The 24,929-nt window shown below is 35.5% G+C and overlaps 1 long non-coding RNA gene across 1 annotated transcript; it reads right to left on the bottom strand.

The window, feature by feature from the left end:
- Positions 1-14,331: 14,331 nt before the first annotated feature.
- Positions 14,332-24,700, bottom strand: LOC129146644 (uncharacterized). The gene is made up of 3 exons (XR_008553608.1): positions 24,634-24,700; positions 19,493-19,580; positions 14,332-14,433 (listed from the first exon to the last, which is right to left on the bottom strand). It is a non-coding gene; the product is annotated as an uncharacterized LOC129146644 (long non-coding RNA).
- Positions 24,701-24,929: the final 229 nt, after the last annotated feature.

Here is a 24,929-nt window from a genome sequence, read left to right as displayed (position 1 = left end):
AAGATGAAATTTTAAGGAAAATTAAAAATAGTATTTTGAAATTAATGAAATACAAAATATAGCAAAAATTTGTAGGATAGAACTAAAGAAAATGTGTAACACTGATTGCTAACCAACTAAAAGTTGATTTGTTTAAAGAACAGAAAAAGTGACCTGTACTAAGAATAAAAGAGGAAATTTACTACTGGTCTCAGGGACATAACAAGGGTAATAAGGGATTACTATAAAGAACTTTTGCCATATAGTCTACAACTCAAATGGACCAATAATTCATTAAAAGATATCAAATTTTCTCAAGAAGTATATATTCAGATCAGTTTTACATATATATTAAAAATTGACTTTCTCATCAAAATTATCAAGGAAAAAATTCCATGCCTCTTTTTTATTTTCTTTGGGATTTTTTCCAAAAGTTATGCAAAAATCCTTTGCAAACTATAATTAAATAATATCCAAAATATTTAAAAAAGGTCAACATATCATGACAAACAAAATTAATTTCAGGAGTGAGAAGATTGTCAAATATTCAAAAATCAGTATACTTTACCATAATATACAAAAAGAGAAAAATACTATGATTATTTCAATATAGTCATAAAAATCCTATGAAAAAAATCCTAATGAAAAATCCTATGAAAAAATCCTATGAAAAAAAATCCTATGAAAAAAAATATATCTATTCATAATCTTAAAATAAAATGTGAAGAAAAACATTCTCCATTCTCTCTGCAAACTAAGGATAGAAATATCTTAACCTGACAAAGGACATATAAACAAAACAACAACAACAGCTAACACCATATTTAATATTGACTGACAATATTTTTCCCCTTAAGATTGGAAACAATAAAATAAAATGTTCATTCTCACCACACTACTTAACATGGTATATGATGTCCTAGCCAGTGCAAAATATAATAAAAAGAAATAAAAGGCTAACGATTAGAGCAAAAAAATACACAGCTGATTGGTTTTGTAGATGATATCATTTCTGCCTGAAAAACTCAAAAAAAAAATCTACTTCTGTTTGAATCTGAAAATGTAGGGTCATTCCCGAACTTTAAATTTGGTCCATTTGATCAAGTCTATATTGAATATGTGGGGCCTCCCTGGTGGCGCAGAGGTTAAGACGCAACCTATGGAGCTGTCTGCAACCACTACAGCACGAGTTCGACTTCGATTCCTGGCCAGCCATGGAGCAGCCCACATGGCGCAGCAGACCTCTCCTGGCTCACCCTTTGCTCCCCTCAGCAGTGTACTTTGGTCAATCTGCCTGTTCTGTTCCCCACTCCGTCTTTGGTGAATCCTCTCACCCCCGTGCCTGCGGCCTGTTCCCCAGCTCTTGTATGCATAAATAAATCTTTAAAAAAGAAAATAAAATAAATATATTGAGCATGTGCTACATTCTACTTCCAATATTTACAGACTATTGCTTTTTACATACTGTATAATAGTTTGAGTTAAGGAAGGGAAATTGTGTCAGCTGATAATATGGAAACAAACTGAGGACCACTTTTCCAATATAATTCATGCAGTTATTATTTATTTGGGTCTTATTTTCAAAGGGTCATACTAAACATAAAGGGAAATGTCTCAGTTATTTAGAAGGTGACATAGAGGAGAGAATTAAATGAGTTGAATTACTTTCTTCTAATAAACAAGTGATCCTTTGAAATTCATATATGTTGTCATTATGTACTTCTCTACTGACATATGGATAATCAATTTTCATGAATCATGGTTTTACCTAAGAAAATCAAGGTGACAAAATCTGGTAAGGTAAGCACTGTCCTAGCAACACCTCTTCTTACTCTCTCTTTGTGATGAGTTTTATTTTACTTGAATATATAAAAACTAACATATAGTTTCCTTTGATAGGATTAAATTTCACTCTCCTACAAGGACACTATTCCGACTATTATTGTCATCAGTGATACAATAACTTCTATATAGATAAATTATCATTTTCCTTTCATTTTCATTTTGCTTTGTAGTGGAGACAGCACTATTGTGTAGTGGGAAGACAATTTGCAGTTCCGTGAAGCAGTTCTCACAGGTGGAATCTTAGCAAAACTGTTCTGGACTTTGCTTTCAGATCAAGTGTTTTAGGAAGTAAGTATGTATACTTCACATTCTCTTTAGTCTTCTGCAGTTAGAAAGGAAAGATATGAAGACCCAAAGGGTTGCAAAACCATGCTGAAAAGGACCTTGTCCTTGTGACTTTCATTTGAGCAAGTGACCCACCAACCATAAAAACTGTTATGGTCCATACTGGAATGGGAAAGTAGTTTGACAGTACGAAGCCACTGAAATTATGGTGGCAGTGTTCACCTAACTATTTAACCAGTTAGTCGATGGATAGATGTATTATATTAAACTAGGCATGATTTTTCCACTGATGCCAACATTAGGAGGAACTTTTATTGAACTTGAAAAAGAAGTCCAAATCAACTTCACAATTTAAGAAAGTGTGATTTAATCAAAATAAAACTATTTACTTCTGGTTGTGACATGAATAGAGTTGTTAATTCATATGCAATCAAATTATGAAAAGAGCAAGCAGGTTATAAACAACTTAATGCAGATGTTCAACTGAGAATATAGCAAGGATTTGAGATTCAATAATGCTTCAAAATATAACTCACATTTAGAATTTTTAAATAACAACCTAATTTTGTGAGGATAATTCCAGATTTCAAAGTTACATGATAAAATATGAATATACTTGCCTCACTCCTTCAGAATTTCATATTGAAATAGTCAAAGAAATACAGAAGAGGAGAATCCTCAAAAGGCATTAGAAAATAGGGACTAGAAATAGAAATGACAGAACCTTCAAGGAAATTATGGGATATATATACTGCCAACTAGTTGAAGAAGATAATGAAGGTTGATTTATAGCCTCTATTTCTCTATAAAACCATATGGCCAGTAAAGATGTTTAGGAAATCTCCAGGATGATCTTTCAGGATTGAAGACTAGAGGTGGGAGGGAGCATTAACCATATCACTTAGAATTTGTTTTACAGCAATAATGAGTAGAATTTTAAAGCAGTGTCACTCTAATACATGAGAGGACCTTTACAGATGCTAAAGGAGTAGATTGTTGTTAGGTGGTAAGGGCTTGCTCTTGATAGGAAGTAAGCATAAGAAATCTTGGAAAACTTGACCTTTTCAAAGAACAAATCTAAGATGCTGACAATCACAATCAATGTCCGGGGAAGACCCAAACATGCAAATAAAGGTTACAGCAATAAAATAGTCTTAGAGCATGACAGAAAATACAGGAAGTCCTGTACAATATTCTGTACCCACCCTACCTCAACTTAATTTTACCACAGTTAGTCAGAAATACTTGAATGCTTAGGACTTCTGATGCCCCAGGACACAGGCCATGGCTAAAATAAGAAAATATCCAAGAGATCACTAACATCAAGAATGATACTACTGCCTGATGTGACACTGGCATAGAGTCAAATCTTAGAGTTATCTCTAAAAGTTGGCTCTTGTCAAAGGGGCTAACACCAGATATTAATAACAAATGGGACAGTTTGGAAGTCTATATGCTAGAATTGCCCAGGCAGAAGATTCTTTATAGGTTAGTATTACTGAGTTATAGACATAAATGTTTCACAAGTCAAGCTTTGAAAGAAGTTCTCAGAAGAGAAACATAAAAACAAGACATTGCATGGTGAAATTAAACAATGAGAATTTATATACAATTTCATTTAATTTATACCTATATAAATAAGTCTACCTTGATACTGGATTCTGAGCATACTGTGTTCTGTTTTTTGTAGATTCTGAAGACTACACTATGGATAAATTTCTTTTGCTGTTATAAAAGATCAACCCGTACTTGCATTTAGCTCCTAACCCTTCTTTACTTTGTAAGAATATTGATTCAAAAATTAGTTCTACTAACTATTGGATCATTAATTTTTTGCCTTTTTTTGGATATATCTTGGATCTACAGACACTTCTGTAAATAAACAGCAATAATTGTCCCCAAACTGTCATATCTCAGATAGCTATCCTTTCTGTCCTCTACTTCCACTTACAGCACCCCCATTCCATTATAGTAGTCTCTGTTCATTCTGATCTTATTGACTGTGTATGCTTTCTAACCCCTCCTGGATCTCAAAAGGCTTTTATTTTTACACTCCATTGAAACAGCTCTTGGAAAGCCACCAATGACTTCCACATACCACAATTTCATATTTCATTTTACTTAACTATCAAAATAATGGAAATATTGTAACTAATTCCTTCCTGAATATTTTTTTACTTGGGTATTTGGGATAACTGTGTCTTTTGCTCTTACTCCCACATTAATCATGCTATCTATTAGTTAATTTCCTTTGCTCGTACCTTCATTTATTTTTAAAAGCCGGAATGACTAAGACCTCACAGTTCTTTGCTTATTCACACTTCCAGGTTCTTCAAATAATTCATGTACTTTATGTCACCTGTATGATGACTCTGCTCTAAACCTAACAATTACTTTTCATCTCATTGTCAAGAGCTAAGTCTTAACAGTTACATGGAAAACTACAAGATTTGCAGCTCAGCTATCTTTCTCAAAAGTTAATGTCACTTTTTGAGCATGTTCCATATGCTCATTCTTCTGCCACACCAGACAATCATCCTTACATCTGGGTCCTTTGTGTGTCTTATTCATTCTACTTTATGCCAAACATCCACATGGTTCACTCCCTCATTTATTTCAGGTCATTGGTGAACAGCATCTTGCAAATATGGCTTTATCCAGTTACTGTTAAAACAGCTAGGTTCCCCACTCCCACACAATCTATTCCTATCACCCCACTTGATTTTACTTCAGAGACTTCTCAAAATCTAGAGCAATATAGATTATTTATATATTTATTTATGGTCCAACCCCCCTCCACTAGACAAAAAACACTCCAAGAATTTAAGAACTTTCTTTTTTTTTAAATAACTGCTTTTACCACATCTAGAATATTATCTGTTGCAGAGCAAGCACTTGACAATATTGGTTAATAGAATGAATGAAAAAATGCTTATTTGCACTTTCTTTTCTCTGAATTATCTGTGTGCATTCATTAAATGATATTTTATGATTTCTTTGTATATAAGGGATTTTAACATTTTTCCCATTACATGAAAAATATTTTATCCTCATTTATCATTAGTACTTTAGTTTATGGTGTCCTTTGCCATAACAGACTTTTGATTTTTAATGTAGGTAAAATTGCTCAATTAAATTTAATTATAGGATGCAAATAAAATGTGTCAGAATAAATGCTTTTTATAAAATTTCTCTGTCAACCTCATAAAATATAAACACCTTCCCAAAATTAAAAAAATAATAATGAAAATAGAAAATAGCTATAACCCCAAATTACAAATGTCTAGGTTACATAAAATGCTGACTACTACCAGCATATACTTCCTTGGTCCACACAGATAAAAGTTTCCTCAAAAGTTAATGTCACTTTTTGAACAAAATTTTATAAAAGATTTGATATATATATTTGGGAGAGGATAAGTCATAGAGATATTAAGAAATACTATGTGTGAGAATGCTTATGATAAAAAAGTGGCCTCCCTGGTGGTACAAGGAGTTAAACACCACACTATGAAGCAATCCACAGTCTCTGCAGCATGAGTTCGATCCCCAGCCAGCCAGGGAACAACCCACATGGCGCAGCAGACCTCTCCTGTCTCACCCACTGCTCCCCTCAGCAGTGTACTTTGGTCACTCTGCCTGTTCTGTTTTCCAGTCTGTCTATGGTGAATCTGCTCACCCTCCCACACATCTGGCCTGTACCTCAATTCTTTTTTTTTTCTTTTTTTTTTTTTATAGAGGCATGTTTTATTTATTTCTTTGTTTGTTTGTTTGTTTATACATGCACTGGGTATAGTCAGGAGCGCGGGAGGGTGAGAGAATTCACCAGAGCCAGAGCAGGGAGCAGAACAGGCAGAAGGACTGAAGTACACTGCTGAGGGGAGCAGCGGGCGGCAGGAGATGTCTGCACGCCATGTGGGACCCTCCTCCGGTGGCCGGGGAGCAGCCGGGGATCGAACAGGTGCCGCAGAGGCCGTGGGCAGCTTCGCAACCCAGCGCTCAACCGCTGCGCCACCGGGGAGGCCCTGTACCTCAATTCTTGTATAAATAAATAAATCTTTAAAAAAAAGTAACGCAATTTCAGTGTCCAACAAGAGACAATAAAGGTAAAAATGCAGCAATATTAGTGAACATATAGATATATGTATATACACACATACACATGTATCACATATAGTCATATCTATGCTCACATCTACACATTTATGTACACCATATATTCATATACACACATTATATATGTATATGCATGTATATAGGCACACATGAATTGGAGTGTGTGTATTTGTGTGTGTGTGTAGATATATACATAAATATAGATAAAATAGAGATATCTATATATCAGCACCTAATCTTTGGTAAATATGTTAGGATTTAATGATTTGAAGAGCCTAAAGGAAGTACATGTAAATCTACTTAACCACCAGTTATTGTTTGATGAACTATTATGGGTTTCGAGGTTTGGTTTTTCTTGGAAGAAAAACATCTCTAGCATTTTTGTAGAATGGTCATAGTACATCTATATCTGTATACTTTACTAGCTTTTCAAAGAAGCATTCCCTTTAAAAAAAATGAGATTAGACTTAGAGATAACAAACATATTGAACTACATATAACAGGCTGTTGAAGTATTTAAGAAGAAATGTAAACAAATCATATAACTGCAAATACACAAGGAGAAATTGTACCGATTTTTAAAGCATATTGAAAAAAAATCTTTACATTAGTGATAAGTTACACAGAAAAATGAGTGTTCTCCCTCCCATGATTCAATTACTGTTTAAAAGGTGAAAATTAAAACTATTTGCCTTAAGGTATTTCTCATTTTTAAAATTTCCTGAATTTTAATTTCTTGCAAAAACCTTCTCAGAGTACTAATTAAAATAAAACCTCCAATTAGTTTAATTTTAAACAATTTTCTTGATGTCTAAGTCTCCTAACTACTAGCTTACATGACAAACTTATATAAATGCATCTTTTTTCTTCTATCAAAGAACCAAAAATGTTTATAATATAAGCTCTGAGTCTGGAAATTTGGAAAGTTAAATAAAGCATACATAAAGAAACAAAAAAAATTCTATTACCTTACTAACATCTACAAGAACTTACCAAAAATGACTTGTTAAAAACTACCATTTTGTACATAATACCAATTTTCAGTGAGAACACATTGCTCTGATAAAAATACTATATTGTGTTACCTGCATATCTGTTACAGCTACAGGCAGAAACAAATGTGGTTATGCTACAAAGAATACCCACTATGGGCAAGATGTTTGTGGCCACACCAGTGCTATTTTATGACAAGATCAGTATTCTGAATTTGATAGATTTTGAATCACTGGAATTTGATTGATTGATTGATTCAAGAGAAACTTTACAAATTAAAATATGCAAAACAAAAGTTAAAACATTTAACAGATGTCTTTTAAACATCTTTCTGAAACATCTACTGTTGTTTGTTTTATGAATGTGGCCAATTTGGCTGTGGTATATACCAGAATTCATCTGCTGTGTTACTGACCAAGTGAATAAATAAGTTACATCTAAATATACATCATGTTTGCATATTAGAAATATTAGTAAGCATGCCATTAAAAGTTTAATCTTCTACTCAGAGCCCAGACTTTAACTTTTTTGATACTTAAGAAGAAAATGATACATGATTCAATAAAATTATACTGGAGAAATGCTATTTTAACTAATTTGTATTAAACAGACTTTATTATCAGACTTCCTGGCATTCCAGCTATAACGCTTGCAATTGTGTTACCTTAGAAAATGATCCTAACATCATTAAGTTGTTGTCCTTAAAAATATATGTTAATAATATTATCTACTTCATGAACTATTTTTTATGAGATTCCTAAAATAATTTACGCAGACTAATAGACTGCAATGCAGTTCTGAAGAAGATTTGGTAAAGCTACCAGTGAGTTCTTGATCCAAAAGATTTGTCAGAAGAGTCCTTCATCAACCACAGACAGATCTGCCCTAGTACCCTGCCATCCTCTGGTCACTGAGTCATTGGCCTCTGGGAAGTATAGGAAGTAAGGCAATGGATTTCAGAAAACATCAGCAGGGGCCCTTGATTAATTGCAATTTTTACAGTACAGAACTGAGAAACATAGTCTCAAGCCCACCAAGAGATTTCATTCTCCACACGTTTGGGAGGCAAGTCTTCTAGAATTGACAAAGATCCCTTTTCCTGAAATTTAGAAGAGGAGCGTATAAGGAGGAAATACAATCCCCTTGCAGCAGTTGTTCTCAGGGTTGTAACTGATACTTATCCTCTCTCCCCTATTCACTCACTGTCTTTCAAGGTCATCGCAAATGTGGCTATAATGTGGCCATCATTGTTTTCAACTTGACTTATGCCCTTATAGTGAGTGAACCCATCTGTGAAATAAATGCAGGATTTTTCCTGCTTTCAGCTGGCTATATTTGACCTCTTCGAAGATCACAGGTGCAAGCTAGAGGAGAGGGGATGGCTCAAGGATTCATTATATTGGGTTGACAGACATTTTAGCATTCTTTTCTGGAGTATTTTGTGCAAATGATATGTAGTAGGCTCAGAGACACAAGACCTCAATAAGGCAACCATGCATCTAATTATCCTTGGGAAAATTAAAATAGGTCCAGGTATGGCATCTCATTTTCACCAATAATGACAATGCATCTTTTTAAAATTTGATATTCTCCAATGGCATTCTGTTTTAAAAAAAACGGTTTCCATAGCATTTTTCACCCTCAAATTAATTCATTTTTTTTCAATAATAAGCCAGATTCATAATCTGGATTCTCATAATGTAGAAAAAACTCTCCCAAAGTATTTTTATTAAAATATGAACTAGTAAAATTTAAAAATCAAGTAAGAATAGATTTAGGATTATTCTGGAATGAAAATAAATACCTGAAAGAGTAAATGTTCAGTAGATCATTAAAATCACAAGTTGTGAACTTTATATTTCACTCTTTATAAAGTAATATGGTACTGCTAAGTACTCTTATTAGTTAGAAAAAAATTTAAGTAATGGAAAAATTATTCCACTTTATCTTATCATACAAGTCTTTGGGTATCACTCAAAATAAACTATCAAAAAATTTCATTTTTAAGATGATATGGATATTTTCAACATTTAACTTGTAAATGGCATGTGTTGTACTTTAGAAGTAAAAGCTTTGAATGGCTTGAAAATTTTCAGCAGATGGTTAAAATCCAGCAGTCTGAGAAACTATAAGAAAACTGACTATAACTTTGGATTGTGATCAGTTTCCCTCTAAAGATGTTTCATGGGGCCTCCCTGTTGGCGAGGCAGTTGAGCGCTGGGTTGCGAAGCTGCCCGCAGCCACTGCGATGCCGGTTCGATCCCCGGATGCTCCCCAGCCACCGGAGGAGGGTCCCACATGGCACGCAGACCTCTCCTGCCGCCCGCTACTCCCCTCAGCAGTGTACTTGGGTCCTTCTGCCTGCTCTGCTCTCCGCTCTGGCTCTGGTGAGTTCTCTCACCCTCCTGCGCTTCTGACTGTACCCAGTGCATGTATAAATAAATAAATAATCTTTAAAAAAAAAAAAAGATGTTTCATGATCACTCTCATAATGAAGTGTAAATACCACAGTGACCCCAAAGTCCTGGGGAGACCAGAATACCTTTGGAATCATCTGGTTTTTCTAAAGTCTTAATCTTGGCAAGCTCTTAAATCTGGCTGTCATACATATCTAACAGCTTGAACTAGCCCCTGATAAAGGCACAGGTCTGTTTATTTATGCTTTTAATTGTATATACTAGCTTTACACTAGCCCAACTTTGAAAGGCTAGTTAAATCAGGCAGTCAAATTTGTGAAATCGAATCAATTCTCTCAATGTAGAAGAGAGAATGCAACACTGTCAACATTTTTTCTTAGTAAAGAAACCTGTCTAATCTTGTTTTATTTGTATGTTAGTCAAATATATTCACTCGACAAAAATACAGGATCTTTATATTAGAATTGGATGGCACAATGCATGCTGATTTGAGACATGACAGTCTCTCTAAGCAATAATGGAGGAGAGTCTCCCAGTAATATCTGAAACATTGAAACACTGGTATCTAGGATTTGACTCTCACCAATACAGGAGGAAAAAAATAGACATTAAAAAAAAAGCATTTCAGTGTGTACATTCAGGATAGAAATAATATAAGAATGGTATTAAGTAAAACTGTTGGTATTAAATTAGTCTATCTTAATCAAGCCTTCCATATTTCACACATGAACCCAAAGGATCTAGAGAAATACTGGAGTATTATTGATGATCTATGTAGTGAGAATGACAGTAACCACCTCTTAAATGATGTCAACGCCATATAGTTTGTTGACCTCTAGAGCAAAGTTTATGAGCAAAACTATGAAAGTACTTTGAAAAGAAATTCAAATTGACCTAAATGTCCATTTGCTTATAAATTGGAAAACATTGCCCTTTGCTATGGAGAAAGTAGACAGTTTCCTATTAATATATAAAACAGTTAATGGTTTGCCATGTTAACTGAATTCAAGGCCTCAATGCTTTAGTCTTATCACCTGAACACAGTTAACATGGCACCAGCATCTGCAAAGCTGTACCCATATGACTCAAGAAAATCTGGAGGTACCCTAGGTGGAGACCTATTAACAAGTTTGGGAGCCTGTGTTGTCAGAAGCTTCCTACATTTTATATTTGTAGGGATCAAAGTGAAAGGCAAATTTAGGGAACCGGCATTTTAGACTAATGATTCTGTTAGAACTAAGTTTATAATCAAAGCAAATATATTATTCTAAAGATTTAGTGTTCAGTTGAATCTGACAGGGCATAGGTCCACTGAGATCTCTGAACCAAGACATTACCTAAGACACAGACATTGCTTAACCTCCCTAGGGTTACACTGTCAGAATAACAGCGTGACATGCTGACATTATGTTATGTTACTCTAGGGGATGAGAATTAGGTTGCTAGTTTTCTAGATTTACTTTATAAACAAGTTGACTTATCATAATTTTAATGTCTAATGTCGTGAAAATGTTTTCTGTTCTTTCTACTTGTGATTTGGGGTCTGAAATTGACTTAGGAAAAAAAAGACAGCTTTAGTGGGGGGTGTAGTATGATTTTGTAAGGTGATATACCTAATACAAAACAAGGATGATCCCAGTGATATTTTATTTTGAAGGGGTTTCTACTTATTTTTCACTTTAATTTTTTCCTAGGGATTAACAAAAGGATTTTTAAGTGATTAAATATAGGGCAGACTGTTTTTGACACTGTATTATTAAGATTCAATTCATAGATTCATTTGAATTATAACATTTCAGCTGGTTATATTTGACCTCTTCTAAGATCACAGGTGCAAGCTAGAGGAGAGGGGATGGCTCAAGGATTCATTACATTGGGTTGACAGACATTTTAGCATTCTTCCTGGAGTATTTTGTGCAAATGATAGGTAGTAGGCTCAGAGACCCAAGACCTCAATAAGGCAACCATGCATCTGATTATCCTTGGGAAAAGTAAAATACGTCCAGATATGGCATCTCATTTTCACCAATAATGACAATGTAACTTTTTAATATTTGATATTCTCCAATGGCATTCTATTTAAAAAAAATGGTTTTTTGACTCATCCCTAGTGAGTCAAAATTAACCCTTCACATCGGATAAATAATTGAGAAGAGAAATATGGGTCATTTGGATATTATAAAAATATGGTTTTAGATGTGTGCAGTGTATCTGTCTAACCCATTTTGGGTATATTTGAAGACATAATTTAATTCACTAAATAGTGGTCCTGGAAAAACATATTAAAATTTTAAAACTATAAAGCTTACCTGATATTTATCTTCCCAAAAGAGAACAAAAACCATGCTGGGGAGTCATTGTTTTTTTGTTTTGTTTTGTTTTGTTTTGTTTTGTTTTGGTTTGGTTATGTTCAATGGTTAAGAAAACAAAATAGTCTCTATTTCATTTATCTCTGCTTTGATTTTTATTTTTTCCTTTCTTTTACTGGTTTTAGGGTTTTTGTTGTTGTTGTTGTTGTTCTTTTTCTAGTTCTTTGAGATATGTTATTAGGTTGTTTCACTGAGTTCTTTCTTGTTTCTTGATGTGAACCTGTATTGCTATATATTTTCCTCTTATTACTGTTTTTGTTGCATCCCATACATTTAGGAAATTAGTGTCCTCCTTGTCATTCAACTCAAAGTATTTTTTTTTTTAATTTATTCTTTGATCTCCTCATTAGTCCAGTGGTCTTCCAGTAGTGTATGTTTCAATCTCCATGAGGTAGGAGAGTTCCTTGCCTTCTTTTTATGGTTTATTTCTAGTTTGATGTCTTCATGGTCAGAGAAGATGGTTAGTATGATTTCAATCTTGGTGTATCTGTTGATGTTTGTCTTGTGTCTCAGTGTGTGATCGATCCTGGAGAATGATCTGTGTGCGCTTGAGAAAAACGTGTACTCAGTTTTTTGGGGGTTTAGTGTTCTATAGATGTCAGTTAAATCCATGAGGTCTAGATCCTTATTTAGAGCTTTAGTGTCCTTATTTATTTTTTGTCTCATTGATCTATCCATTTTTGATAGTGGTGTGTTGAAGTTTCCTACTACATATGTATTTTTTCAGATATCTATTTTCAGAAATGATAATAGTTGTCTGATATATTTTGGTGCTCCTTCATTGGGTGAGTATATGTTAGTGAGTGTTATGTCTTCTTGAAGTATTGTCCCCTTGATCATAATGTAGTGACTGTCTGGGTCCCTTTTTACCTTTTTGAGTTTGAAATCTGTTTTATCTGATATAAGTATAGCTGTTCCTGCCTTCTTTTTTGTGGTCCATTTGCTTGTAGGAGAATGAAGCTTGACTACTACCTCACACCATGCACAAAATCCAACTCAAAATGGATTAAAGAACTAGACATAAGACCTGAAACCATAAAATATATAGAAGGAAATATAGGCAAAACACTACATGACATACACCTCAGGACCATCTTTAAAGACATATCACTCAAAGCAGTGACACTGAAGTAAAAGATAAACAGCTGGGACTACATCAAATTAAAGAGCTTCTGTACAGGAAAAGAAACAGTAACCAAAACAAAGAGACATCGCACCGATTGGGAGAAAAGTTTTGCACACAACACTAATGATAAAGGACTGATCACGAAAATCTACAAAGAGCTAATGAGACTCAACAAAAACAAAGTAAATAAACCAGTCAAAAATGGGCAGAAGAGCTAAAAAGAAATTTCTCCAAAGAGGAAATGCAAATGGCCAACAGGCATATGAAAAAATGTTCAACATCACTTGTAATCAGGGAAATGCAAATCAAAACTATAATGAGATACCATCTTATACCAGTGAGAATGGCACATATTAAAAAAACTAGCAACAACAAATGTTGGCGAGAATATGGACAAAAAGGAACTCTCCGGCACTTCTGGTGGGAGTGCAAACCACTATGGAGAGCTGTATGGAGATTCCTCAACCTACTAAAGATAGAGCTTCCATATGATTCAGCAATTCCACTCCTAGGTATTTACCCAAAGGACACAGAAACATTAATTCAAAAGGGCACCTGCACCCCTATGTTTATAGCATCACTATTTATAGTAGCTAAGCTATGGAAACAACCCAAATGCCCAAAAATAGATGACTGGATTAAAACGATGTGGTACATAGAGTGGAATATTACTCAGCAAGCAAAAAGATAAACTCATGCAACATGGATGGAGCTTTGTAGCAACATGGATGGAGCTGGAAGGGATCATGTTCAGCAAAATAAGCCAGAAAGAAAAAGAAAAATACCAGATAGTCTCACTTATAGCAGGAATTTAGAAAAACTAAATAAGGGACCAGGAAAAAGACTAATTATAATAAAGTAAAATTCAACAAGCAACTATAAACCAGAAACACACTACGAAGTCGGGGGAGGGAAGAGGGAGTAGCATCAAAACAAGGCAGGGTGGGAATTGTATGGGGACTATAACCAAAATGAAAATGCATACATTGTGTAAAAATGAAATATGATGTAAAAATATATAAAATTAAAAAATAATAATAAAGAAATATGTCAACATAAAAATAACTCTTGTTGGGCCTCCCCAGTGGTGCAGCAGGCTGAGGGCAGTGCTGTGAAGCTGTCTGTAGCCTCTGCAGCACAGGTTCGATTCCCAAACAGCCAGGGAGATTCCCACATGGCAAGGCATACCTTTCCTGTCGTGGCCGCTGCTCTCCTCAGCAGTGCTTTTGGTCTGTCTGTTCTGCTCTCCACTCTGTCTCTGGTGAATCCTCTCATCCTCTCGTGCCTCTGACCTGTACCCCAGCTATTGTATAAATAAAAAAAAATCTTAAGAAAAAGCAAAACTCTTGTCTCTTCTGGAGAAAGTAGCTTTGGAAAGTGGCGCCCTCTCCTGTGAACAGCTTCTTTCTGGATTCTGTTCCTGATCAGCTAATGTGACTTAGTGCAAGTCATCTTTGAAACCCAAAGGTGAAATGATTGGACTAATAAGTGTCAGAGGTCTCTTGCAACCCTAACATATTCCTGGACATAAAATAAACAAAACTTGTTTTACTTGAAAAAAAAAAAAGAGGAAAATTAAAAAAAAAAAAAAAATCTCTCTTGCCCGCTAAGTTCTTGATTATAAGACTCCTTCTAACCTAGCTACACAAATGGGAAAATAAACTACTATGTCAGAAACACATTTATTTGCTTCATCCCATGGGAGGAGTGAGGTCTTACCTAATAGTAGAGGAGTGATGTGATCACCACACAGATAGAGGCCAGACCTCTTACCCAAAATTTAGTTTGGTTGCCCAGTCTGATGATGCCACACACACACACACACATATCCAAGTGGTCATGAAATAGCTCATCATGTACACAATGACCCTTTCCTGAAAGAATAGGGCAGGCCCAAACAGATTTTTAAAAGAAAAATGTCCTGCAAGATTATTTTGTGAGTAGGTACAGGCAATAAAGATGGTTTCCATACATGTGCTGAGGTCTTTTTCATTTCTATTTCTTTTATTTCTGCTCTTATTTTTATTATTTCCTTCCATCTACTAACTTTGGGTCTTATTCATTCCTCTTTATCAAACTGCTTTTAAGTGTGATATTGTTATTTATTTGCAATTTTTCTTGATTTTTAATGTGGGCTTATATTGCAAATATTTTCCTTCATGAGATTATTTTTGCTACATTCTGAAAGTTTATATCCTCATTTTCATTAGTCTGGAAATATTTTTGATTGTTGCTTTAATTTTCTGTTTAATCCAATAGTTATTAAGTAGCATGATGTTTAGTGTCAATATATTTAAGTTTTCTCCAGTTTTCTATAATACCTGATTTCTATTTGACATCATTATCAGAAAGAGTACTTTGTATAATTTTAAACTTCTTAGTTTTTTGAAATTGATTTGTGTCCCATCATGTGGTCTATTTTTGAAAATGTTCCATGTGCACTTGAAAAAATATATATATACAATAGTTTTGGCTGGAGTGTTTCATACATGTCTCTTAAGCTTATCTGTTCTAGTTCATTTAATCCTATTATTTCCTTATTTATATCTGTTCTGTTGCTCGGTCATAGCTTTAAGTGGGGTATTAACTGTGTTGCTGCAAATATTTCCATTTAGTTCTATTAATAATTGCTTATATATCTTGGTATTCCTTTCTTGCCTACAAAATTTTCAATGAAGTGTCTGCAGACATTTTAATAGATGTTCCTTTAGATGTTACACTTCTCTCAGTGCTTTTAATACTTTGTCCTTGTCATTGGTTTTCAACAGTTTCATTACCTATCTTGTAGTGTGTCAGTCTAATATTAATTAATTTGCTTGGAACTCCATGGGTCTCTTGGATCAGGATGTCTTATTTTTTCCTGCTAGATTGAGATGTTTATATAAAAGGCTAACTCACACTATCATGTTCATAAATTTTTATCGGTTCTCAGTGTTACCTCCACATCTTCACATATGCATTAGAATTCAGTTTCCCATTACATATATTTTCCTATATGCATAGATATAAACAACTGTATATACACATACACATATAACTATACAATATATACAGTTATTCCTGAACAACATGGGTTTGAAATGCATGGGTTTACTTATGCAGGAATTTTTTCTAGCCATGTGGTCTGCCTGCATGGATTCAATCAACCCCTGGATGTCGAACCTGTGGATTCAGGGGACTAACCATAAATATGCTGCAGATTTTCTTAGGTGGGGGAATCTTTGGCCCTATTATCCACAGTGTCAAAGGTCAACTTCAGTTCCTGCTTATGGTAGTATATGAACATTTTAATTTTTATTTATTCAAAGAAGCTACCCTTGCACTAACAAATTATTTTTTAATAATGGTTGAATTTCTTCCTCCTGTTCATTTCTCTAGATCTTTTATCTTATTTTTAAAACAAAATGAATGTCCTTAATGTTATGGATTTGACTTTGATTTCTACTATTGGTGCATCTCTTAAGGATAAGCTATGGAAAGCTTATGATACCTAGGCATTATGTTACTGCAGTTTTACTTGTTTTCTGATTCAAGAATTAATTAGTTGAGCTTTTTCTCCAAATTCTGTTAATTGACTGATTAACTTATTACCAAAGTAAACTTGTTTATGTGTGTATATTTTTATAAAAGTGTTTGTAGGGCCTCCCTGGTGGCGCAGCATTTGAGCACTGGGTTGCGAAGCTGCCCACAGCCTCTGCAGCGCCGGTTCGATCCCCAGCTGCCGGGCGAGGGTCCCACATGGAGCACAGACCTCTCCTGCTGCCCGCTGCTCCCCTCAGCAGTATACTTCATCAGTCTGCTTGTTCTGCTCCCTACTCTGGCTCTGGTGGATTCTCTCACCCTCCTGCGCTTCTGACTGCACCCAGTGCTTGTATAAATAAATAAATCTTTAATAAATAAATAAATAATAAAAAATAAAAATGTTTATGTCAGTGATATTTTCCTTGAATTTTCCACTTTGTGTTTATTTGTATCTATTTTGAAATTTTCTATGCAATCTTTTTTTAAAAGATTTATTTATTCATATAAGAGCTGGGGTACAGGCCAGAGCTGTGTGGGGGGCAGTGAGAGGATTCACCAGAGACAAAGTGGGGAACAGAACAGGCAGACTGACGAAGTACACTGCTGAGGGGAGTAGAGGGTGAGTCAGGAGAGGTCTGCTGCGCCATGTAGGATTCTCCCCAGCAGGCCAGGGATCAAACTAATGCTGCAAAGGCTGCGGACAGCTCATAGGTTGCGTCTTAATCCCTTGTGCCACCATGGAGGTCCGATGTAATAATTTTTATGTTTCCTAGACACTTAAAGAACATTTTATCTAACATGTCAAAGTGGAATATCTGTTGCCAGTTTATTAGAGGCTTTGCAATTAACTTGTGAAAACAGGTAAATGGATCAAGAACATGATTAAACACAGGAGAATATCATCGATTCTTCTCTCATTTCTCACTAAGGAAATGGTTTCGACAAATTATTTTTCCAGACTTGGTTGACTTACCATCATTTCTGACACTGAAATGGGTTTTTCATAATTTCACCAGGGTGCCAACCACAGTATAAAAACAAATATACCCTAGTTGCCTCATGGTCCACACTTTGGTTTAACAAACTTTGCCTAATTGAGCCTGGAAGGATCGGCTGCCTCAGGATGTCTTTTCTTTTAAGAAGTAACAAACTGATTGTCTAGGGTAATCACAAAATTCATTTGTTGTTTAAGTTGGGACACACTCAATAGCAAAAGGAGCTTTATTCGTATTTATTCTGATACAACTGTCTTGAGTAAGTTAAAGTCTTCCTAACTTATTTAAATGTAGCCTAAAGATGTGTTAATGGGAAGAGTATTTAAATTTGCTGGCAACCATCAAAAATCAGGAGAGTTGATACAAGAATTCACACTGCCAGTTTCTCTTCTAAAATTATCATGAGATACTAACACTGAATGTTGCAAATTTAGTTCTCTTGGAAGAGAATTTTGAAAGTGAGTTTAATAGCCAGAATGTTAATTAAAGTGTGCCCTAGGATCAACAGGTGTGGAAGGAAGGAAGTTAGTCAGAGACAAACTGATTGCCAGCATTAACTGAACCCCAGAACATTCTAGAGAGAACTGGTTAAACAGTGTTCCATCTGCATATTCTACATCAAACTGGCGTTAAGTATGTGCTGCATGGTACTGAGGGAGGCATTGCCTACAATCAAGACAGCCCTTGCAGGGGCTGACCAGTGAAGGCTTTCTACATAGATGGAGCACCAAGACCCTCTTGAGCTGATACATTAGTGATATATCAGTGTGCTTAACAAAATAAATGACTACGCTTTAGAACAACAACCAGCCAGAAGGGGTGCTTGTCTTCATGTTATAGGCCAGCATTCTCAGTGTTTCACCTTTTATAAGTCACCTGCTTGGTCTTTGTATACATGTGAGTCTAAAGCAATATCTCCTGCTTTTGGCAGTACAGAGGACACACACACTCTATTCCTTAGCCTGAACTTTGCTAACAATGATGGCTTGAATTCTGCACAACTGTGAAGACAGCAATGGCTCAACCCCAGTCAGACGAAATGTGTCACTTTGAGTAAATATTTAGTGACCCCCCCCTTGACTATGTTGAATTAAATTCAGAATTGTGACAGCATTTCTTTCAAAACACTGTATCCAAATACATTACAATTAAAAGGAAAATAACCTATGATAAAATAACTTGTTTCATACATAAGAACAGGGAAATGATGGTACGAGCAGCAACACCGAAAGCGTCAGAAGCATGTATCGGAATGCGTGGCTACCAGTACAGACCGAAACAAATATGACATAAACCATTTAAATACCACAAGAAACAATTCTCCAAACTTTCCCCAAAAGTGTGGACTTTTCTTGTTCTACATAATAATTGCATTACTGTGAACTTCACTGAGTATTAAAATTATTCAACAATACTTTATAGTTATATGTAAAACAGAGCTCACTCACAGCTATTGGTAAGCCTTTGTGAACAATCAATGAAACATTCCAACTGTGAAGCATGTGGGAGAGTGCAGGGATCATTTTTGTACAGGGCTATTATCAGCATTGCCAAATTTCTAGTGTGTCTGGCACAAACCCAAGTGGTCACTTGTACCTTTCAATCAGTAATGTCCCCACACTGGAACTTTCATATTAAAAAATCACTGAACAAAAAACTTGAATCAAATTTACCTCTCCCCTTGTCAATTTTTACTCCATTTTACCTAATCCCAGTCATCACATCCATTTCTTTCTTATTAAGTAATAATATTATAGGAAGACAATTTATCAATCTGTTAAAGACTCATCTAACCTGTATCTTCAAAAATTCTTCATAGTGTTTGGTATTTAGAAAATAATCTACCTTAGTTTCCAGTGATGTTGCTGGAATGTTCCAGTGATGTTGAATCCCCTTTTCTCATTTCCTCGCTTCTTAGGATATTGCTTATAAACTGGAAAGGAAATATGCAAACATGAGAATTCATGCCAATACATTTCTGGGAAGGTCTAAATATTTAATTCTGCAAATGGAAACATCCATTTTATAAGCATCTTGTTATCCTAATTTGATATTACTTCCTTCAAGAGAAAACATTCTCTGGGCATCTATGAAAGACAATTTAGACTGCCATTTTTCCATTATGATTACAGAAACATTGTTAAGAATGATTGGAAACTTTGGTATTATATTTAGAGTGCAGCCTTAATGTCTACAATATATAATGTCCATAGTATTTAATAAATTGACTAGAATGAGCTGGCATCATGGTAACAGAGCACTGGGAACAGACTTGCATTTCAGTCCCACTTTTGTCAGGAACTAGTTATGTGAACTTCAGTGAAATGTTTAACTTCTCTAAGCTCTGTATTTCCATCTGTGAAATTACTGAGCTGGAAAACTTGATCTCTCCGGGCCCTTTTACTCAAAAATTTACTGACTCTGTTTTTATGATTACCTTTCCTACATTATTCAGATGTTAAATTGGCAAGAAATTGGGCTTTGAGAATTTTTTTTTGGAAAGATTTCAGCTCTATTTTACAAATGCAGATGTTTGGTTACATATAGAATTTCCCTGGTGCCTAATGATATATGACCTAAGTTTCCTTCAAGTAGATTATCCATCTGCTATCTTATGTTGACTCTGAAAAGATAATTGTAAAATGTCTTGAGGAGGGAAGTTGCATGAAATATGACGTATCTTGAGACACAGTCAGGCATGACCCATTTCAGCATAGATGGAAGAGATCTGGAGCCTAAACAACTTAGTGATATGGAGTAAACATCAAGGTGGCTGACCTATGTACAGCTGTTTTCTTGGGGGAAATTTACATTGACTGGCTGAATATAATACAGAATACAAAAAGATGATAGATAATAATTATGGTCATGTTATTGGTTTCTAAGAGCCAATGAAAAATAATAGGTTATATAAATGATGTTAACTACCTTCAATATTAAAATATATTCTTTATTCATTGATTAAATACTTGAGTGTCTAGCATGTATCTGTGAATGCTTAGTATTGTACACATGTTTCATTATGGAACTGAGTCTTAGGAGCAATAATCCTGGACCTGAGAAGAAAAAAAATGAGCAGACAGATAGACAAGAAGTGGTCTATCTTAAAACATGGAAAAATACACCAAGCCATTGGTAGGTTCATTCAGAAATAAGAGATAATAGAGACACAATTAGAGAAACTGGAATTCAGTGTAAGATTTTATATGTAGGAGCAGTTTGCTTTAAGGATCAATTAAAGGTTGTACAAGTAGCCAGAACTTATAACCTTTACTCCTAAATGTGTTTGTTCTTTATTTTCTAACAGTCTTCTGAAAGTTCTCAAGTTTAGATCTATAGTAACAAGCCTGTTTTTTTTTAAATCCTCATAGTTAATTTGGTTTTAAAGACAGCATTCATAGCATAAACAAATCAAAATACACATGTATCCCACAGTAAGAAAAATACCAGATGATTTTACTCATATGTAGAATAGACAGAAACAAAATAAAGGAATTGACAAAACTAAATCAGAACAAATCCTAAAAACATGACTGTAGAATTTGGGTTACTAGAGGGGGAGGGGGAGGAAAAGTATGGGAAAAAATGGGGTAAAAGGGCACAATGGTCAACTGCAAAGGGATGAGTGCTTTGGGGGTAGGTATGGAGTAGTGAGATGATGGATTGAAAGATCGATAGACAGACAGACAATCAGTTTAGAGATGTTAAGAGTATAATTGATCTTTTATGCCTTCTGAATGAAGAAGAGAGTTGACTAGGCTAAAGATGGGAAGGGGAATGTGGTCTCAAAGAGGACCATTCTACAAAATAGGAGACAGAAAGATTTTGCTCATAGAGATAGCATTCATGGATAGGAAAAGAGAATTCCAGAATATCTCAAATGAGTGAGTATAAATTAAAAGGAGAGATTTTAGCAAGATGAGAGAGGTGACAAGATTAGTGTTATAGGAAGTGATTGGAGTGGTCATGCCAGTTTGAAATTCTTAGACCAATAACATTACACACCTAGCCCCTCCCCTTCTGAAATACTGATTATCATACAGCCAGAATTAGCTCCTCAATGCAATCATATTACTTCTTTATAAAATTACTCTGTCTCCTTACAGGTAATGAAATAATTTCTATATCACAGACAGTGTGATTGCATTTCTCCTCTTGCCCATATATGTTTCAACCCTCTAATTTATTTTCTAATTCATAAAGATACCACCCCCCCCCCCGAATTGCACCACATCTGTAGGTTGAGATCAATGAAAAGATGACAACAGTCTTTTGTAATTTTCTTGATAGGTATCAGAAATGTTTCAGGGTGACATAGAAGTCAGTTGTGAAGTAGATGTTTTTCTCATTTTTTAAAAAGATTTATTTATTTATGCATACAAGGGCTGGAGTACAGAGATGCAGGGGGGTGAGAGGATTCACCAGAGACAGAGTGGGGAACAGAACAGGCAGACTGACTGAAATACACTACTAAGAGGAGCAGCAGGTAAGACAGGAGAGGTTTGCTTTGCCATATGGGTTGCTCTCTGGCTGACCAGGGATTGAAATCGTGCTACAGAGGCTGTGGACTGCTTCATAGTGCGGTGCTTAACCCCTTGCGCCACCAGGGAGGCCCATTTTTCTCATTCTTTTTTTTTTTTTTTTAAAGATTTATTTATTTATTTATTTATTTATACAAGCACTGGGTACAGTCAGAAGCGCAGGAGGGTGAGAGAATTCACCAGAGCCAGAGCGGGGAGCAGAGCAGGCAGAAGGGCCAGAGCGGGGAGCAGAGCAGGCAGAAGGACCGAAGTACACTGCTGAGGGGAGCAGCGGGCGGCAGGAGAGGTCTGCGCGCCATGTGGGACCCTCCTCCGGTGGCTGGGGAGCAGCCGGGGATCGAACCGGCGCTGTAGAGGCCGCGGGCAGCTTCGCAACCCAGCGCTCAACCGCTGCGCCACCAGGGAGGCCCCTATTTTTCTCATTCTTATATTACATTAAGTTTAGAATCTCATCACACAAATTGTGACTTGGCAGTTTATTACGGTTCTTTTAAATTTAGGAAATTATGGTAAGACATAAAAGAACATCCAAAGAATTTTGTGCACATATTTAGATTCATATTATGCTTTAGGAAATTATCAGCTTCAGCTGTTTTCTGCAACATTTATAATGAAAGTGATACATTTCTAGTACTTTATACATAGCACCTTATTATTGTTTTTGTGCCAATTCCAGGAATACCTGTTTCCCATTTTTCACTGAGTCTGAGATAGTGCATTCTTCTGATTACTATGAACAGTTGGGGGTTAAGACAGTCTCTCTTCATATAAACAATAAAACAACTTTTTAAGAATTGTATATACTTTGAAATCAAAGTTTCTAAACATAAATTCACAATAACACATTAAAAATGACTAGAAGGCATCCCTAGTGGCACAAGGGGTTAAGACACAACCTATGAAGCTATCCCCAGCCACTGCAGCACGAGTTCAATCCCCAGCCAGGGAGCTACCCACATGGCACAGCAGACCTCTCCTGACTCACCCGCTGCTCCCTTCCACAGTGTATATCAATCAATCCACCCGTTCTGTTCCCCACTCTGTCTCTGGTGAATCCTCTCACACACATACCCCCATCTCTGGCCTATACCCCAGTTCTTGTATGCATAAATAAATACATCTTTAAAAAAATGACTAGATCATCAAATGATACATTAATTCTCTCAAAGAATATTTTAAATATCCAGAATGAATTGTGTCATTAAATACATCAATGCATTTATAGGGAGAGGGAAATCTTTAAATATAATGCAATATTCAAGCTATATTCAATATACAGTGGTTACTAGAAAGGGGGTAACCTTGCCTTAGGGTTCAGGGGCAGCTTTCCAGCTGAGATAGCATGTAAATTCAATCCCAAAACAAGGTAAAAATGGAGAGAAAGTGACAAAGTGAGGGAAAGAGAGGAAGAGGGAAAGAGTGAGAGAGACTGGGTCAAATTGTAGGCAGCAAGGGCAGAGAATGGAAACAAATGACTATTATGACCAAGAAAGTGAGGGTATCCCTATTTCAATGGAGCAGTTTTTGAAGGAATGATGTGGGAAAACATCACAAATGTTTGTGTATGATGCTAAAGATTTGGGAGTAGAATACAAAATTAATGTGCAGATTTTGAAAGTTTGTTATCAGGGTTACAGGGATAAAAAGGAGGCCTCACTCCTTCTCTATCAAGAATTGGAGGCTTATACAGATAAGGAGAACCAAGGGTTTATCATAGAAACCAGGCCATAAAACCTTTGGCAGATAAGGGATCCCAAAGGTTATTATTAGAACCAAGCCATAAGCCCACCAGTGGCCATTAATAATGTGAACTCAGAGGAATGCAGGAATTTTACTGACCAGACAGGCCAATAGATAACAGCCTTCAAAAACAGGCATTCCAAATCTTAAAGGAAGCCCACAAGATCAGAATATATAGATTCTCAAGACCTTCCCTGTTGGAGAGGAACACTCTCTCTTCTTGCCCACTGCTTTCCTTTGCAGTGTATTCAATAAATCTGCCTTTTCTGTCCCTCACTCTGCCTCTGGTGAATTCTCTCGCCCCTATAACACTGACCATCACAACCCTTCTCCACGGCAGTTTGTATAGTGATTTCGTACCACACAATTTTTGAGGGAGAGGTGCTATGGGACCTAATCTCTTTATTGCTAGCAACATTGGTTTGACATAATTTGAGTATTAATCTGTAGAGGTGAGCTAAACTGGTAAAAAATGGTGAAGGTATTTAAGTAGATGATAAAGTCATCCATAGAAGTTAGAAAACCTAATGCAATTAAAATAATATTTACTATTTATTCAATATCTGCTCTAAAAACAGCACAGATAACAACTTCATATTAAATTTCTCAATTTTTTTCAAAATTTGTCTTCAAAATAATTATGAGAGCTATAATTCTGACCTTAAAAATGCTAAAATTAAGATTGAGAGAAGTTAAACAGCTTACCTGGACTTACAGAAATATCACTGGAGAAATCAAGTTTTTCTGAGTAAACAAACTATAATTTGCATGGAACATGGTTCCTGAGATGTCATTTATGAACTAAGAAGGAATTTAGAATGGTTGGAGAGAACACAGATTTAAGGGAAAGGGATAGTAATAATACAAGGTAACAACGTGGGGAAGACACATCCTTGAATAACTTGAAAATTTAGTTTTTTGAAGTGATTGTTTCTTTAAAATGAAAGAGATATTGGGATATTATATGGTTAAAATAATTAAGTGAAAAAAGAATAAATAAT

Source organism: Talpa occidentalis, unplaced genomic scaffold (genome assembly GCF_014898055.3).
Source record: "Talpa occidentalis isolate TD23 unplaced genomic scaffold, MPIMG_talOcc4v2.1 talOcc4.3, whole genome shotgun sequence".
Lineage (NCBI taxonomy): Eukaryota > Metazoa > Chordata > Mammalia > Eulipotyphla > Talpidae > Talpa > Talpa occidentalis.
Note: the sequence above shows the minus strand (reverse complement) of the source record. Positions and strands in the feature narration are given on the sequence as shown.